Below are 19,424 nucleotides of genomic sequence, written 5' to 3' on the forward strand. Positions count from 1 at the left end.
CGGTTTCCCATTGAAAGTCAATGGGCTCATTGACTTCAATGGAGATGCCTCGAGGTAACCTAGTTGGCTGCCGTCCAGACCGCAAACCGCAAAGCGGATACAATGTCCTTCAAAAGAGCTAAAATCACTGGGTCAAGTTCAACGTCAATTAGCGGGGAAATAAACTGTTTTAGGGCACCTAGGGATAAAATTCTTTTTGCCCCTAGTTCCTAAGCGTCCCCCCACTCGACCACCACCGGGTCCCCGAATCCTGGACCCCCGATAAGGGTCGAACCAGATAGAGCGGGTCGCGCCATAGGCTTTGCCGGCGGCGGCAGAAACGGCTCAGAAAAATGACTAAGTGAGAAATGCTGAATTTTAGGAATCCATATCTCCGGTTCCGGAGGGTTCAGCGGATCAGGGTTTGGGGTATCTGTAGCCACTGCTCCGGCATCGCTGCAGAACCATCCTTGACCCGCTTGGACCAACCCGACGGAGTATGGACCCCCTTGAAGTTCGGGACTTTTCCCATAAACTTCAATGGCAGAAAACCCCCATTGACTTCAATGGCGGCGATTTACCATTGAAAGTCTATGGCGGAGCTGCCCGTTGTTTTCAATGGGGATTTAGTGAAAAGCTGAGATTTCTTTTTCAATGGAGATTTTTGTATTAAAATGATTTAATGTGCATTGGTGTAACTTCGGTTTCTTAGGTCGTAGCAAGTCGCTTTTTGGACCATATGGTGTCCCAGTTCTGGCAATGCGAACTGGGAAGTTTGGACCTGCTAAACCTAACGGAACCGGATATTTTAATACGTTTATGTTTTACGTTTATGTTTTATGCTTAATAGTGTATCTTAAGGTATGGACAAAGACCCAGAAGAGATTCTTTTGGGCCATAAGGTAGCAGATGGCCCTGGGGACGCCGCTATGTCTAGGATTTAAGTGCTGTTCAAAGAGTTTTATCACCCTCACTGTTTATCCGAAGCCCAAACCAGGGCAGGTCTTAAGTGTTCCAGTTAACACCTTTCAACAAAGGTTTTCCTGCCAGAACTCCAAATGGTAGACTGTCTGGCATTCCTGACGTAAATGTGGGGCTTCAGAAATGAGACCCCCAGAGTTCTACTGCGCATGTGCCAACTAGCAGGGGGGCATGGGTCATAATGCTTTCCCACGTTAGTGAGTGGCTGGAGGTAATTGTAAACCAATCCCCTGTGCTTAAGGTTAAGAATAGAAGGAGAATGGTTTATAAACTGCTGTCCACCCATATATCCTTTGTCTTCGTTTGCTGATATGGTTACCTGATATCACCTGAATGATTTCCTCACTGCTGAAAGAAATGCTACATCATACTTCTCATTCCCCAACCCTTAAGTAAGTGTACTTCTTGTTCGTTACTGTATTATCTGTTGTGTTCACCTATATTCTAAGGAATAAATACAATTTATTATATCTTAAGCCTCGTTCAGTTCAAACCCAATTATTTTTGTGTAATATTAATAAGCCTGTGGAAGCTATCGTCACAAGGAGGTATTATAGTGTGTATTGTGGGGAGAATTAGTGTGTGTGTGTTGTTTGGGAGTGATATTCGGGAGGATTGTGTGTGCAGAAGGAAGAATGAGTGAGGGGGGAGTAAGGGAGCAGGATTGAATGAGAGGGGGTCATTGAGTGATAGCGGGGAGGGGAGGGAAGAGTGAGGAGAGTGGGTGTAGGAGGGAGCAGTGCAAGAGACCGTCGGGGGCAGAATACATGGTGAGAAGGGAGGCTGCCTAGAAGCATAAAAATCTACTTCACCACTGTTCTGTACTCTCTTCAATACTCTGTGTTACAGATCTCTCTGGCAAGAAATGGGGTCCAATGGCAAAGACTGCTCTAAATAAGATAGTATAAATGAACACAGAGAGAAATTCCAAAGAGTAACCCAAGAAAATACAAGTGAAATCTAATCGTAAGGTAATTAGTCCCATTAAGTGAAATACATAAAGGAATAGTCCATAAAAAAGCACAAAGGAAAAAAATAGGAGTACTTTATTGTGATGTTACATTTCAGAGAATATAAAATTATAGGAAAACAATTCCACTTTGTTCAGAAAACCAGAAAGTCTTGGTCCCAGGTGGACTGAATTTTTATTGCAAATAAGTTCCTTAATACACAAGTAAAGAATATAGTTACTTATTCTATTCTCTACTGTAAGACGTGCCACATTGCCCAATATTTGGGTACAGTGCCCAGATTGTGACCATGCACTACAGAGGTGAGATTCCCCCAACTCCAATTTGCTACACACTCCAAGAGAGATTATTGTGATCAGAGGTGGAATGAGAGGGGTGAGAAGGGTCGCTGCCCAGGGAGTAGCCTGACAGGGGGTACAGAAATCTCTTTTGGTGCATATATTGCGGAGCTGCATTGATTGACTTGTCAATCAGCTCTGCTGCCTATCCCATTGACATCATGATCCGGCACTGTGATCAGCTGCAGCGCTGACCCAGGTGTGTTAGTGCAGCACTTTACAGGGAGGGAACAGAGGTTGTGGATGACAGATGCTGGGGATAGGCCATGAGTACGGGCCAGAGTAAGGTGGAGACTTTCTGTACTCTGCATACAGGACACTGCATGCATGACAGTGTCTGTGTGTGTGTGTGTGTGTGTGTGTGTATTCCAAGTGTCAGTGTGCATAAGTAAGTGTGCTCTGTAAGTATGCCTGTGTGGCAGGTATAGGGGGGTGGTTCAGCTGGAGGAACTTATCCAGGCACAAAAGCACATAGATGCCCCAGATTATACCACCCCAAATGCTGATAATATCCTGCTGCACTTTACAGAAGATGATGCAGATGTCAGTGGGTGGTGGGTTCATTAAATCCATCCATCATATCATAGCCACACTGTGCATATGATGTACTGAATCAATCACAGGAAGACATCTCCATGGTAGGGGTAGAAGTTAACAGAATATGTCCAGCACTGTGGTGTGTAGCCCATAAATAATAATTGTGCACATTACAGAACATACTCGCAACTGCAAGATCATTTTGCTGCTTGTAGTGTTTGCTCTTGTCCTGTGCAGTGTTGTCGTAGATCCGTCTCTTCAGTGTTCACTGCAATAAAAGTAAGACATTGCATTAATATTACAGAAGTTTGGGAGCTGAAATCCCACTATGCTGCAGACATTTTCCCTTTGCATAAGATTCTTGTGATTATATCTCAATGATGATCAATAACAACTACATCATAACACAGCCGCTCAATACAAAATATGTATTTGCTATCAATGGTCATGGAGGCCAAACGTCACACAATGTACAGATATACTGCTGCGGCCGAGTTTATTCGAGCATTTGCCCGTTCTTGGCCGCAGCAGTAACCTGGCGCGCGCCGGAGGGTGCCGGGCGCACGCCGAAGCAGCGGAGGAGCGCCCTCCGATCGGGGCTTTCTCCCTTCCGCTGCCGGGTCCGTCGGGGTCCCCCGGAACCCCCTGCCGCTGTCCCCCACATCGCGGGACACCAGTGCTCCCTCGGGGAGCCCTGGACGCGCGTGCAGGGGGCGCAGGCACCCGATGACGCGTGACCGTGCATCGGTGATGCGCGGCACGCTGAGGGAGTGCGGCTAGCACGCCGGGGCACCCCCCGGCTTGCGGTGCTAGCCGTGCTTCAATAAAACGTGTCGGTAGTGTAGCAAGGATTATTTCTTCCTCTGGTGCATTATGATGGGATGTGTTGTAAGATTCTGCATTATTAGCATCACTGAATCTTTTGGAAACTGAGTAATATTCTATGTTTTAATGCAATATTATGGATGATCAGCCGGTAAAATAAAGCTTACTGTATCTGTAGCCATGCTCTACCCATGATGTGCTGAATCAATGACTGCAGAGTGATTCAGAGTGGTAAACATGACTGGAACTCATCTCTGAATAGAGGACAGAACAGCAGTGCAGAGTAGGAGGTGAATGTATCTCAAATGGAAGACTTAGTAGCTGTGTGGGGAGTAGACAGTACAGACTGATCAAATAAATAGTTAAAGGAGTATCTTCAACATTACTTGGCTTTGTTATCAACATTGAAGTTTCTCTTGTTTTTTCTGTTCTTTAAATCACTACTACTGATGCCATGTGTAACCTGTACTGAGAGATATACTCTACTGGCCTAGATGAAACCATATGATGCAAACAGGATTCATCCCACTCCAGATTCATATGATTGCACCACTTCAACCTTTAATAAAACACATAGAACTACAGCAGTGCGCTACTGCACATGTTCTTGTTATGAATGGTAGTAGATGTGGTCCTTGGGTCAATACTTCATACAGCAGCCACACTCTACTCATGATGTATTGAATCAACAAAAACCTGCATGGTACAGATCACAGGAAGGGTAGAGTAGAGGGGAATATGTCCAATGCGAAACCCTTAGCAGCTGGATTGTGTGGAGTCAACAAAACGACAAATACTAAATGAGAAATATACACATTGCTTATCTGTCTCTGTGTAGTCATTTTCCTCCTCTTCAACTGTCTTTCAAAATTTCTCTTCTGACAGAAAAGAAACACATGGCTTCAATATTCACTGTTCTTCCCTCCTGAAATAAAAGTTAAGCATTGCATGGTTATGATCATACATACAATGAACCTTGCGCCAAACCATGTGATCCAAAGTAAATCCACCTCCCTCCCATAGCTGTGTTCCTTCTAGAGCTTCTACCACACAAGTCATTAATGTTCGTGACACTGTACTGCAGTCACAGTCTGCACACAAAGTACTGAATCAATTACATCACACTGAAAAGGCAGTCTACACGATGCAATAGTTAACCATAATAACTCTGTCATGCAAATGACAGGAAAACCTATATGTATATCATTAGGGGAGAGGGGAAAAATAATTAAAAAATAAGTGCGACAAATAAAAACAGATTATAGGAAAGTAAATCCTTGCCCTGGGAACTTTACAATCTAATAGAAATGTTAGAAGACTTAAAGAGAGGCAGCAGTTGGGGGAAGAAGTGCAGTAGATGACAATGCTTGTCCTTAATGGTGGGTACAATTAGTAGAAAGCACATCTTGGGAACAATAGTTGTTAGCAGTGACTGTGGGTGTGGGTGTGGGACAGTAGCCACGAGTCAAAGTTTTTTAAATGCTTGATTTAAGTCGTGAATTTTAAGATTGGTCTTACATGTGGGTGGAAGAGGTTATGTTGGCATATACTGAGTGTGAGGAAGTTTCACATGTACGGTGCAGTGATGGAAAATGGTTTCAGGCAAGTGAGAGAACAGTAGAGGTGAAAGAAGTTTACAGGAGACAGTTATGGTTATAGTGCAAGAGACAAGCAAGGGCATAACGAGAGATCAAAGATGATATGCAAGAAGGAGCAGATTAATGGAGAGCCTTAACAAAAAGGTAAGGAGGAGAACTTTGTAGGTGATACAAAAACTTGATGGGATGCCAGGACAGGGATTTAAGGAGATGAGCAGAGACTGTTGTGGGAGAAAGTGAGATAATTCAAGCAGCAGAGTTTTGCATAGGAGAAAGTTGTGAAGCATGGAGGCCTGTTAGTAGTATGTTAAAATAACCTATAGGATAACAGTATACATTGGAGTTTTAGCAGTAGGTTGAGAGGGGAAAGGGAAGATCTTGGCAATATTACAGAGAAAGAGGCAACACATTTTACCCATAGCCGTGCATGTGAATGGAGATGGAATTGAAGAGCCAAATGTTACTCCTATGCAACATGTTTGATGACAAGATAGATGGTAGTACTGTTTACTGTGATGGAGAAAGGGGATAATATGAGCCCAGTGTTAGACATTAAGTTTAAGGCAGTGGAGTGCCATCCATGAGCATATAGCCAGGAGACAACCCAAGAGTAGGGACTGGATTGCAGGAGTGAGAACAGGGGTGGATAGATTTGTGTGTGTATCATCCGCATAGAGATTATATCTAAGGCCAAAAGCATTGATGAAGTCACCAAATGATAGTATGTAGAGAGAAAGAGAGATCTCAGAACAGAGCCCTGATGTATACCCACAGACAGATCAATAGAAGACGAAGACATGTTAGCAACAGAGATGGAGAATGTGTGACAGGAAAGTTATGATGAAAACCAGGATAGAACTTTGTTACTGATACCAAGAGAGAGTTTAGAATATGAAGGAGGAGAGTGATTGAGAGCATCAAACGCAGCCGATAGATCAAGTAGGATTAGTAGGGAAAAACCTTGGGAATTAGCTTTAAGCACAGTCTGTAGAACGTGCTGTACGAAAGGCAGGTTGTAAAGGATCCAGGAGGGCATGTGATTTAAGAATGTTGACACTAGCAATTAGAAGGCAAACAGCATGAGGGATACAGAGCGGTAGTTAGTAAGGCACATAGGGTGTAGTTTGTTTCTGACAAAAGGGTGACCGCTACAGGCTTAAAGTAAGAGGGCAAAAATCCAGAGAATAGGGAGAAATTGAAGATGTGGGTGAGAGTGGGGACTAAGAGATGCAGTAAGGTGTGAGGGGATACGATCTAGAGGGCATGTGGTAGAGGGAGAATAGAAGATGATTAGCTTCCAGCTCTGTAAGAGAAGAAAAGGAGTCAAGTGCAGAAGGAGATTTGGGTAGAAGGAGAGAAGGGGGAAGGGACAGAAGGAATCTCCTTTTGGGTGGCATCCACCTTGCCTCTGAAGTAGTCAAATGCTTGAGGAGAAGTGAAGGAAGGATGGCAAGTGGGAGGAGAAGGTCAGTGGAGGGAGTCAAATACAGAGAAAAAAAACAGCGTAAATTAAATTTGAGTGTTGATGAGTGTGGAAAAAAGTAGTGTATTTAGCCCTAGAGAGCAGCTTTATACAGGACAGGAGACATTTTTACTGTAGAAAAATCAAACAAAGTGTGAGATTTCCTCCGTAGGTATTAAGAACAGCGAGTGGAAGTGTGATGAGTGTGTTTGGGAATTTAGCCAAAGGTGTGGGTTAGAGGGATGAGTGTGTCAGAGCCTATAGGGGGCATATAGATAGGAGGATAGCATTGTAAGAGTTAATAAGATTGTTAGTTTAAGCAGAAAGAAAGAGAGAGAAGAGAGAAGAGAGGTTAGAGTAGATGTCAGAGGAGAGTTTAATTAAGCAGAGGCAAATCAGTGGGACAGGTAAGATGCGGTGAGGGGAATGACTGATTGTGACTGATGAGAGCAGAAGAGGTTATGTACAACTAGAGCCTTGTTAGTAAGAGTGGACATTCCAGAGGGCACAGGAGAAGGGAAGAGAAAAGTAAGGAAAGGAATGTGGATTACATTAGATAGGTTAACACTCTTAGTAGGGAGGCCTGATGTGTATATGAGCCGGTCCAAGATTATAAGAGATATCCCCCAACATCAGCGAGCATAGAAGGAGACACAGAGATAGGTGTAGAGAGAGACAGAGATAGGGATATGTACAGAGAGAAGGGCGTCAAGAGAATGAGACAGATAGGCGTAGAGAGAGGAGACATAGAGAGAGGGGGCTTTGAGAGGGGGGCGTAGAGAATGAGGGAAGGTGGAAGAGAATAGGATGTGCAGGAGTGCATTTCATTGAGCAGTGCAGAAATAGCTGCAATAGAGGTCTGTACAAATGGTGCTTTGTGTAGACACATGCAAAGGTAGGGGAAGGAAAGTGTATAGAACATGTGGATAAAAGCAGGAGTGTGGAAGTTAGAGAAATTAGAAAAGTTTTACAGAGGAGTGAGGAAACAGTAAACAGAAAGAACAAGAGAGAGGTTACATTGGGATGACGTGCTGTGGTAGAGAGAAATGCTAGGAGAGAGCCTCCAGATATTAGAGGACATGAATTGAGAGAGCAAATGTATAAATCAAAACCGGAGGGGGAGGTATAGCACGAAAGCTTGCACAGCAGTTGATGAAGATTATAGTCTTAAAGTTGCGTGTACCTGTCAGGGCACTCAAGAAGGTCAATGCTCACAAGTGCAGAGTTCATGAAGAAATGCTGAATCCAGTTCCCCTCCAATTTAATTTTAATATAACTTTTTCATTCTTCATTACTGCAAAAAGCAAACAAAACAAAACCACATTGCATTACTATTTTCAAAATGGATTGAATGACATATTCAACAGTAACTGTGTGATGCCAATATTGCCTTCTCACTCGTAGGCCAGTACGGTCAGGTACCCAGTACTGATAAAACAATAAGTGCCCGTACTAAGTACCAATATGAATTATAAGGAAATGTAAAATCTCCAGGTCTCTCTCCATCTCTGCAACAGATATATGGATAAGCCCATATTAAGGCATCACGTGACCGGAGCCGTCACTGACTGGGTATACGCAAAGATGCAGGGAGATGCAAAGAAAGGGAGGGAGACAGGGAGAAGATGGGAAACGGAGGGAGGCACTGATGGCAGGCCTCTCTCTTTCACTGGTGCATGCAAGGAGCTGGTCCCAACATCCACAAAGTGTGTGTGTATTATTGGTTGTGTTTTATGGCGGTAGGAGGATAGTGTGTATATTGTGTGTGTGTGTGGGAGTATTATATTGTGTGTAGGGTATTATAGTGTGTATATTATGTTGAGGTGCAGAGGAGAGTGTTAGATTGGGTATCTTGTGTTAGGGGGTATTGTGTATATTGTGTTTAAGACTATAATATTATTGGGGAGATTATTATTGAGGAGGTATTAAAGTGTGTATTGTGGGGAGTATTAGTGTATGTATTATTTGTGGGTGACAGATGCTGTGGGTAGGCCAAGAGTACGGGCCAGACTAAGGTGGAGACTTTCTGTACTCTGCATACAGGACTCTACATGCACTGCAGAGGTGAAATTCCCCCAACTCCAATTTGCTACACTCTCCAAGAGAGAATATTGTGATCAGAGGTGGAAGATGAGCAGGGTCACTGCCCAGGGAGTAGCCTGTCAGGGGGCATGGAAATCTCTTTTGGTGCGTATGTTGCCACGTGGCATTGATTGACCGGTCAATTAGCACTGCTTCCTATCACAGTGACATGATCCGGTGCTGTGATCGGTTGCAGCGCTGACCAAGGTGTGTTAGTGCAGCAATTTACAGGGAGGGAACAGAGGTTGTGGGTGACAGATGCTGGGGGTAGGCCAAGAGTACGGGCCAGAGCAAGGTGGAGATATTCTGTACTCTGCATGCCCATCCTGCATGCCCAGGACTCTGCATGCATGCCAGTGGCTGTGGGGTGTGTGTGTGTAGGTATGCCAAGTGTCAGTGTGCATAAGTAAGTGTGCTGTGTGTGTAAGTAAGTTTGCCTGTGTGGCAGGAGGTGTAGGGGGGTGGGGGGCGGGGGGCGGTTCAGCTGGAGGACTTTACCCAGCACAAAAGCACATAGATGCCTCTGATTATATCACCCCAAATGCTGATAATATCCTGCTGTAGATGCACTTTACAGAAGATGATACAGATGTCATCAGTGTTTGGTGGGTTCATTAAATCAATCCATCATATAATAGCCACACTGTGCATATGATGTACTGAATCAGTAACACCAATCACAGGAAGACATCTCCATGGTAGGGGTAGTGTTGAAGTTAACAAAATATGTCCAGCACTGTGGTGTGGAGCCCATACATAATAATTGTGCACATTACCAGAACAACATATTGTCAACTGCATGATCATTTTGCTGCTTGTAGTGTATACTCTTGTCCTGTGCAGTGTTGTAGTAGATCCGTCTCTTCGGTGTTCACTGCAATAAAAGTAAGACATTGCATTAATATTACAGAAGTTTGGGGGCTGAAATCCCACTATGCTAATGACAGTTTCCCTTTGCATAAGATTCTTGTGATTATATCTCAATGATGATCAATAACAACTACATCATAACACAGCTGCTCTATACAGAATATGTATTTGCCATCAATGGTCATGGAGGCAATATGTCACACAATGTACATATATAGCAAGGATTATTTCTTCCTCTGGTGTATTATGATGGGAGGGTGAGATTCTGCATTATCAGCATCAGTAAATCTGTAGGAAACTGAGTGATATTCTATTTTTTAATGCAATATTAGGGTAAAATAAAGCTTGCTGTATCTATAGCCATGCTCTACCCATGATGTGCTGAATCAATGACTGCAGAGCGATTTAGAGTGGTAAACATGACTTGAACTCATCTCTGAATAGAGGGTAGCACAGTAGTGCAGAGTAGAAGGTGAATGTATCTCAAATGGAAACCCTTAGCAGCTGTGTGGGGAGTAGACAGTACAGACTGACCAAGTAAATAGTAAAAAGTAGTAACTTCAACATTACTTGGTTTTGTTCTCCACTCCTGTTTTTCTGTTCTTTAAATCACTAATACTGATGCCATATGTAACCTGTACTGAGAGTTATATACTCTACTGGCCTAGATCAAATTAAATGATGCAAACAGGATCCCTCCCACTCAAGATTCATATGATTGCACCACCTCAACCTTTCATAGCAATAACATAGAACTGCAGCAGTGCGCTACTGCACATGTTCTTGTTATGAATGGTAGTAGATGTGGTCCTTGGGTCAGTACTTCATACTGTAGCCACACTCTATTCATGATGTATTGAATCAACAAAAATCTGCATGGTACAGATCACAGGAAGGGGTGGAGTAGAGGTGAATATGTCCAATGCGAAACCCTTAGCAGCCGGATTTTTTGGAGTCAATAAAACGACAAATACTAAATGAGAAATATACACATTGCTTATCTGTCTCTGTGTAGTCATTTTCCTCCTCTTCAACTGTCCTTCAATTTTCTATTTTGCAAGAAAATGAACACATGGCTTCAATATTCACTTCTGTTCTGCAGTCTTTCCTCTTGAAATAAAAAAGTTAAGCATTGCATTATTATTATTATAATTATTATTGACGATACATACAATGAACCTTGCTCCAAACCATGTGATACAAAGCAAATCCACCTCCCTCCCACAGCTGTGCTCCTTCTAGAGCTTCTACCACACAAGTTATTCATGTCAGTGAAACTGTACTGCAGTCCCGGTCTGCACACAATCTACTGAATCAATGACATCACACTGTGTCACACAATGTCATGCTAACGACAGGAAACAATCTTTGTATATATCTTTGTATATATAATAATAATAATAATAATAAAAAAAATAAGACAGGACAGACACTCCTACATTGCAATCAATAGAAAATAACTGGGACAGGCACTTCAAGGATGCATACGGTCCCGGATAAACTGTAGCTACCTATACACGTGTGCCTTGTCTCTAGACTCTGCAAATATCTCTATTTATATACCACCCATTGTGTACTCAGCGCTTTACAAGAGAGACCAAAAAGTACAGGAAATTATTATACAATAAGTTCAACAAACAAAAACAGACAATAGGAAAGTAAATCCCTGTCCTGGGTAGTTTACAATCTAAGAGAAATGTAAGGAGACTTACAGAGAGACAACAGGTGGGGGAACAAGTGCAGTAGATGACAATGCTTGTCCTTAATGGTGGGTACTTGTAGTATAAAGCACTTCTTGGGAACAATAGTTAGTGACTGAATGAGTGACAGTAGCAACGAGTAAAAGCTATTGAAATGCTTCATTTAAGTTGTGAATTTTAAGGTTGATCTTAAATGTGGGTGGAAGAGGGTATGTTGGCATATACTGAGTGTGTGTGAGTTTCACAGGTAAATTGATGGGAAAGGGTTTCAGGCAAGAGAGCGAGTGCGCAGTAGAGGTGTAAGAAGTATAATGGAGACAGTTATTAGTAGAGCTTAGGAGACGAGGAAGGGCATAACGAGACCAAAGATGATATGTAGGAAGGAGCAGATGAATAGAGAATAGTGTTGGACTGGGTCCTCAACTATAAAAAAATGGGTAACGGGTACCCGGCCAAAATGAAAGGTTCTACCCGGTCGGGTACACGGTTTGGCACTTACCTTCCGGGTGGCGGTGACATCTAGGATCAGCAGCAGTCCTGTGACGGTGGCAGCATCTGTGGTGTCTTCAGCCGGCGGGGGAGCTGCAGGCTCACAGACACAGCTTACCTGCTTCGGTGCTGTGGAAGTGATTCCTGCAGCTCCCCCCGCCAGGTGAAGACACCTCTGATGCTGCCAACATCAGAGGACTGCTGCTGCTGATCCTAGATGTCTTAGGAAAGGTAAGTATAAAAGATTATTTCCAGCTGCCCTGACATTACCCGACGCCGGGTATTACCCGGCCAAGTCCGCTTCTCAGTGGCCGGTTTCGAGTAATGTCCGGGTAGCTGGAAATGTGTCGGGTAACGCCGGGTACTCGGTACACCACTAATAGAGAACCTTAACAAAAAGGTAAGGAGGAGAACTTTGTAGGTGATCTGAAACTTGATGGGAAGCAAGGAGAGGGATTTAAGGAGGAGGAGGAGATGAGCAGATACTGTTGTGGGAGAAAGGGAAATTATTCAAGCAGCAGAGTTTTGGATAGATTGCAAATGAGAAAGTTGTGAAGCAGGGAGCCCTGTTAGCAGTATGTTAACCCATACGATAAGGGCATGCATTGGCGTTTTAGCAGTAGATTGACAGAGAAAAGGGCAAATCTTGGAAATATTACAGAGAAGAATCGACAAACTTTAGCCAGTGTCGTGAATGAAGATGGAAAGGGAAGAGTCAAATGTTACTCCTAGGCAATGTGCTTTCATGACAGGATGATGGTAGTACTGTTTACTGCGATGGAGAAAGGTGATATTAGGCCAGATTTAGGGGGAAATATGAGGAGCTCAGTTTTAGACATTAGGTTTAAGGCAGAAGAGTGTCATCCATGGAGGATATAGCCAGGAGGCCACCCGAAACTAGGAACTAAATTGCAGGAGTGACGGTAGGGTGGATAGGTGTGTATCATCTGCATAGAGATGATATCAAGGGCCAAAATAGTTGATAAGGTCAACTAGTGATAGTATGTAGTGAGAGAGGTCCCAGAACAGAGTCCTGAGGTATACCAACAGACAAAACAACAGGAGACAAAGACACGTTAGCAACAGAGATGGAGAATGTGTGATGGAGAAGTATGATGAAAACCAGGATATAAGTTTGCTGCGGATACGAAGAAAGAGTTTAGAATATGAATGAGAAGAGTGATTGACAGTATCAAAAGCAGAAGAGAGATCAAGCAGGATTAGTAAGTAAAATGGACCTTGGGAATTTTCTTTATGTACATAATTGGTTACATTGGGAAAGGCAGATTGTGAAGGGCCCAGAGGAGCATGTGATTTAAGAATGTTGATCAAACGGGAGATCACAAGACGTTCTAGCAATTAGGAGGCAAATGGTAGGACGGATACAGGGCGATAGTTAGAAATTCACACAAGGTCAAGGTTATTTTTGAGAATAGGGGTGACCACTGCATGCTTAAAAGGAAGAGTTGAAAGAGCCAAAGGATATGGAGGAATTGAAGATGTGGGTGAGAGTGAGAATATAGGATTGAGAGGGCATGTGGTAGAGGGAGAAGAGAAGATCAGGTTCCAGCTTTGTGACAGGAGAAAAGGAGTCAAGAGTGCAATGAGATCTAGATAGAAAAAGAGAGAGGGGGAAGGGAGAGAACGAATCTACTTGTGGATGGCATCCACCTTGCCTCAAGTGAGCAAAGGCTTGAGGAGAAATAAAGGATGGATGTTAAGTGGGAGGAGAAAGTCAGTGGTGGGACTCAAATACATAGAAGACAGTGTGAATGAAATTGGAGTGTTGATGAGTGAGGAAAAAGTAGTGTTTGACCTTAAAAAAAGGAGCAGAGTTTTACAGAACAGGACAAAGGTTTAGTGTAGAAAATCAGACTGTGAGATTTCCTCCATAGGTGTTAAGAGCAGCAGTGTGATGTGATGAAGTGTGATGAGAGCGTGCTTGTGAATTAAACCAATGCATGGGTTAGGCTGCGTCTATAGTAAGCACGCAACAGAAGGCAAAGTTAGCGCATGCCTGTCGCTCCAGCAATCCCCGCACTGAGGTCCGAGGCGACGGGGAAGCCCTGCATCGCTCGCACGCACTGTGGACGACCAAGCGTGTGCCCATGATAATCACGGCCTTAGAGGGATGAGTGTGTCAGAGCCTAGAAGGGGCATATAGATGATGGAGGAGGAGGGAGGAGGGAGGAGGAGATGATAGCATTGTAAGAGTTAACAAGATAGTTAGTTTAAGCAGAAAGTGAGGAGAGGTTAGAGATAAGGGTAGATGTCAGAGGAGAGAGTTCAATTAAGCTGAGGTATCGAGTAGGACAGGGGTGAGGGGAATGAGAAGTGGTGGATGATGAGAGCAGAAGAGGTCATGTACAAATAGACCATGTTAGTCGTAGAGCAGACATTCCAGAGGGCACGTGAGAAGGGAAGAGTAAAGTGAGACAAGGAATGTGGATTACATTAGATGGGTTAATACGCTTAGCAGGGAGGTGGAGAGAGAGGCAAGAGGCAGAGGGTGGTGTAGGGGTAGAGGAAGAGATGTTGCATGTACCTTGTCAGAACATTAAAGAACGTCAATTCACACTGGTGCAGAGTTGATGATGAAATGCTGAATCCAGTTCACGTCCAATTCAATTTTAACAGAACTTTTTCATTCTTCATTACTGCAAAAAAAAAAGTAAAAAACAATGCATTACTATTTTCAAAATGGATTGAATTCCCCCACCAATGACTATGTGTTACCAATATATCCCTCTCAGTCCCACTGCAGCACATACTGTACCAGTGTGAAAGTAAGAAGGTACACAGTACCGGTAAAACAATACGTGCCGGTACTATGCACCATATGAATTATAAGGGGATGTAAATCTCCCAGTCTCTCTCCATATCCGCAACAGAGCGGGCTCCGGTCAGTGGCATGGATGCCCATATATGGGTATGCTCATATTTGGGCATCCCATGTCACTGACCGGAGCCGGCTCTGAGTATAGGGATATATGCGGAGACGCAGAGGTGCAAGGAAATGGGAGGAGGCACGGTGAGAAACAGGGAGAGACCACAGGAAGATAGAGGGCAACAACTTCCACAAGGTACTTGTATGGGTATAATTGTTTGTATTTTGTGCAGAGGGGGTAATTTCAGATAAAATACAATTCTCCACCCTCTACGAAACAATTCCACTTTGTTCAGTAAGCCAGAAAGTCTTGGTCCCATGTGGACTGAATTTAATGCAAATAAGGTCCTTAATACACAAGTAAAGAATAAAGTTACTTATTCTCTACTGTAAGAAGTGCCACATTGCCCACTATTTGGGTCCTGTGCCCAGATTGTGACCATGCATGGCAGAGGTGAGATTCCCCCAACTCCAATTTGCTACACTCTCCAAGAGAGATAATTGTGATCAGAGGTGGAACTAGGGGAGGGTGTGAGCAGGGTCACTGCCCAGGGAGTAACCTGACTGGGGGCACGGAAATCTCATTTAGTGCATATGTTGCGGCACTGCATTGATTGACCGGTCAATCTGCACTGCTGCCTGTCACAGTGACATCCTGATCGGGCACTGTGATCAGCTATAGCACTGACCCAGGTGAGATAGTTCAGCACTTTACAAGGAGGGAACAGATGTTGTGGGTGACAGATGCTGGAGGTAGGCCAAGACTGTTGGCCAGAGTAACGTGGAGACTTACTGCACTCTGCATGCCCATCCTCTCCCTGACATCAGGGGAAGGAAGTGGCCCTGGGGTGTGTGTAGGTATGCCAGATGTCAGTGTATGCATAAGTAAGTATGCCTGTGTAGTGGGAGGTGTAGGGGCGTTAAGCTGGAGGACTTAAAACAGGCACAAAAGCACATAGATACCTCTGATTATACCGCACCAAATGCTGATAATATCATGCTGTAGCTGCACTTTACAGAAGATGATGCAGATGTCATCATTGGTTGGTGGGTTCATTAAATCAATCCATCATATCATAACCACACTGTGCATATGATGTACTGAATCAGTAACACCAGGAAGACATCTCCATGTTAGGAGTAGAGTTGAAGTTAACAGAATATGTCCAGCACTGTGGTGTGTAGCCCATAAATAATAATTGTGCACATTACCAGAACAACATACTGTCAACTGCAAGATCATTTTGCTGCTTGTAGCGTATGCTCATCCTGTACAGTGTTGTAGTAGATCCGTCTCTTCAGTGTTCACTGCAACAAAAGTAAGACATTGCATTAATATTACAGACGTTTGGGGGCTGAAATCTCACTTCGCTGCGGACAATTTCCCTTTGCATAAGATTCTTGTGATTATGTCAATGATGATCAATAACTGCATCATAACACAGCCGCTCTATACAGAAGATGTACTTGCTCTCATTGGTCATTGAGGTAATACGTCACACAATGTACAGATATAGCAAGGATTATTTCTCCCACTTGTGCATTATGGCATTATGATGGGAAATGTTGTGAGATTCTGCATTATCAGCATCACTGAATCTTTTGGAAATTAAGTGATATTCTATGTTTTAATGCAATATTATGGGTGATCAGCCGGTAAAATAATAATAGCTTGCTGTATCTGTAGCCATGCTCTACCCATGATGTGCTGAACCAATGACTGCAGAGAGATTCAGAGTGCTAAACATGACTGGAACGCATCTCTGAATAATGGGCAGCAAAGCAGTGCAGAATAGGAGGTGAAAGTATTTAAAATGGAAGATCCTTAGCAGCTGTGTGGAGAGTAGACAGTACAGACTGACCAAGTAAATGGTAAAAGGAGTAACTTCAACATTACTTGGCTTTGTTCTCCACATTGAAGCTTTCCTCCTCTTTAAATCACTAATACTGATGCCATGTGTAACCTGTACTGAGAGTTATATAATCTACTGGCCTAGATGAAACCATATGATGCAAACAGGATCCATCCCACTCCAGATTCATAGAATTGAACCACCTCAACCTTTCATCAACAATCACATAGAACTGCAGCTGTGCGCTACTGCACATGTTCTTGTTATGAATGGTAGTAGATGTGGTCCTTGGGTCTTTACTTCATACTGTAGCCACCCTCTACTCATGATGTATTGAATCAACGAAAACTTGCATGGTTCAGATCACAGGAAGGGGTAGAGTAGAGATGAAAATATTCAATGTGAAACCCGTAGCAGCCGGATTGTGTGGAGTCAATAAAACGACAAATACTAAATGGTAAATGAGAAATATACACATTGCTTATCTGTCTCTGTGTAGTAATTTTCCTTCTCTTCAACTGTCCTTCAAATTTTCTCTTTTGCAAGAAAAGGAACACATGGCTTCAATATTCACTTCTGTTCTGCAGTCATCCCTCCTGAAATAAAAGTTAAGCATTGCATTGTTATTATGATAATACATACAATAAACCTTGCTCCAAACCATTTGATGCAAAGCAAATCCACCTCCCACCCACAGCTGTGCTCCTTCTAGAGCATGCATGTCAAACTCCAGTCCTCGAGGGTCCCAAACAGGCCAGGTTTTCAGTAGGGATATCCTGAAAACCTGGCCTGTTTGCTGCCCTCGAGGACTGGAGTTTGACATCCTTGTTCTTGAGCTTCTACCACGCAAGTCATCCATGTGAGTGACACTGTACTGCAGTCCTGGTCTGCACACAATCTACTGAATCAATGACATCACACTGTAAAGGCAATCTACAAGATGTATTAGTTGTCCACACTTCCGAAATGTTACTTTTATGTCCAAATCACTTATTCCCATGACCTGATATTTGTATTTGTTATTTATAGGATTGTCACAAAGAGTTGATGAGGTCACCAAATGATAGTATGTAGAGAGAAAGAGAGATCTCAGAACAGAGCCCTGATGTATACCCACAGACAGATCAATAGAAGACAAAGACATGTTAGCAACAGAGATGGAGAATGTGTGACAGGAAAGTTATGATGAAAACCAGGATAGAACTGTGTTACGGATACCAAGAGAGAGTTTAGAATATGAAGGAGGAGAGTGATTGAGAGCATCAAACGCAGCAGATAGATCAAGTAGGATTAGTAGGGAAAAGTGACCTTGGGAATTTGCTTTAAGCACAGTCTGTAGAACGAGCTGTACGAAAGGCAGGTTGTAAAGGATCCAGGAGGGAATGTGATTTAAGAATGTTGACATTCTAGCAATTAGGAGACAAACAGCAGGAGGGATACAGGGCGGTAGTTAGTAAGGCACATAGGGTGTAGGTTGTTTCTGAGAAAAGGGTGACCACTACAGGCTTAAAGTAAGAGGGTAAAGAGCCAGAGAATAGGGAGGAATTGAAGATGTGGGTGAGAGTGGGGACTAAGAGATGCAGTAAGGTGTGAGGGGATACGATCTAGAGGGCATGTGGTAGAGGGAGAAGAGAAGATGATTAGCTTCCAGCTCTGTAAGAGAAGAAAAGGAGTCAAATGCAGAAGGAGAATTAGGTAGAAGGAGAGAAGGGGGAAGGGACAGAAGGAATCTCCTTGTGGGTGGCATCCACCTTGCCTCTGAAGTAGTCAAATGCTTGAGGAGAAGTGAAGGAAGGATGGCAAGTGTGAGGAGAAGGTTAGTGGAGGGAGTCAAATACAGGGAAAAAAAGACAGCGTAAATTAAATTTGAGTGTTGATGAATGTGAAAAAAAAGTAGTGTGGTTTGGCCCCAGAGAGCAGCTTTATACAGGACTGGAGACATTTTTACTGTAGAAAAATCAAATATCAATTGTGTGATTTCCTTCATAGGCATTAAGAACAGCGAGTGGAAGTGTGATGAACATGTTTGGGAATTTAGCCAAGGGTGTGGGCTAGAGGGACAAGTGTGTCAGAGCCTAGAGGGGGCATATAGATAGGAGGATAGCATTGTAAGAGTTAATAAGATTGTTAGTTTAAGCGGAAAGAGAGAGAGAGCAGAGAGGTTAGAGTAGATGTCAGAGGAGAGTTTAATTAAGCAGAGGCAAATCAGTGGGACAGGTAAGATGGGGTGAGGGGAATGACTGATTGTGAATGATGAGAGCAGAAGAGGTCATGTACAACTAGAGCCTTGTTAGTCAGAGAACGGACATTCCAGATGGCATAGGAGAAGGGAAGAGAAAAGTAAGGAAAGGAATGTGGATTACATTAGATAGGTTAACACTCTTAGCAGGGAGGCAGAGGCAGGGAGGCCCGATGTGTATATGAGCAGGTTCAAGATTATAAGAGATATCCCACACATCAGCAAACATAGAAGGAGACACAGAGATAGGTGTAGAGAGAGACAGAGATAGCTCTATGTAGAGAGAGAGGGACGTAGAGAGAATGAGACAGATAGGCGCAGAGAGAGGGGGCGCAGAGAGAGGAGGCGCCAAAAGAGGGGGCGCAGAGAGAGAGGGGGCGCAGAGAGAGGGGGCACAGAGAATAGGATATTAAAGAGTGCTTTTCATTGAGCAGTGCAGAAATAGCTGCAATAGAGGTCTGTACAAATGGTGCAGTGTGTAGACACATGCAAAGGTAGGGGAAGGAAAGAGGAGAACATGTGGATAAAAGCAGGAGTGTGGAAGTTAGAGAAATTAGAAAAGTTTAACAGAGGAGTGAGGAAACAGCAAGCAGAAAGAACAAGAGAGAGGTTA

The 19,424-nt window shown here is 43.5% G+C and overlaps 1 long non-coding RNA gene across 1 annotated transcript; it reads right to left on the reverse strand.

Moving 5' to 3' along the window:
* Positions 1–2,065: 2,065 nt before the first annotated feature.
* LOC142486011 (uncharacterized) lies at positions 2,066–16,027 on the reverse strand. Its single transcript, XR_012798759.1, has 7 exons — positions 15,932–16,027; positions 14,378–14,489; positions 10,636–10,753; positions 9,550–9,647; positions 7,875–7,985; positions 4,447–4,556; positions 2,066–3,074 (listed from the first exon to the last, which is right to left on the reverse strand). It is a non-coding gene; the product is annotated as an uncharacterized LOC142486011 (long non-coding RNA).
* Positions 16,028–19,424: the final 3,397 nt, after the last annotated feature.

This window comes from Ascaphus truei, unplaced genomic scaffold, assembly GCF_040206685.1.
Source record: "Ascaphus truei isolate aAscTru1 unplaced genomic scaffold, aAscTru1.hap1 HAP1_SCAFFOLD_705, whole genome shotgun sequence".
In the NCBI taxonomy this organism is placed as follows: Eukaryota; Metazoa; Chordata; class Amphibia; order Anura; family Ascaphidae; genus Ascaphus; species Ascaphus truei.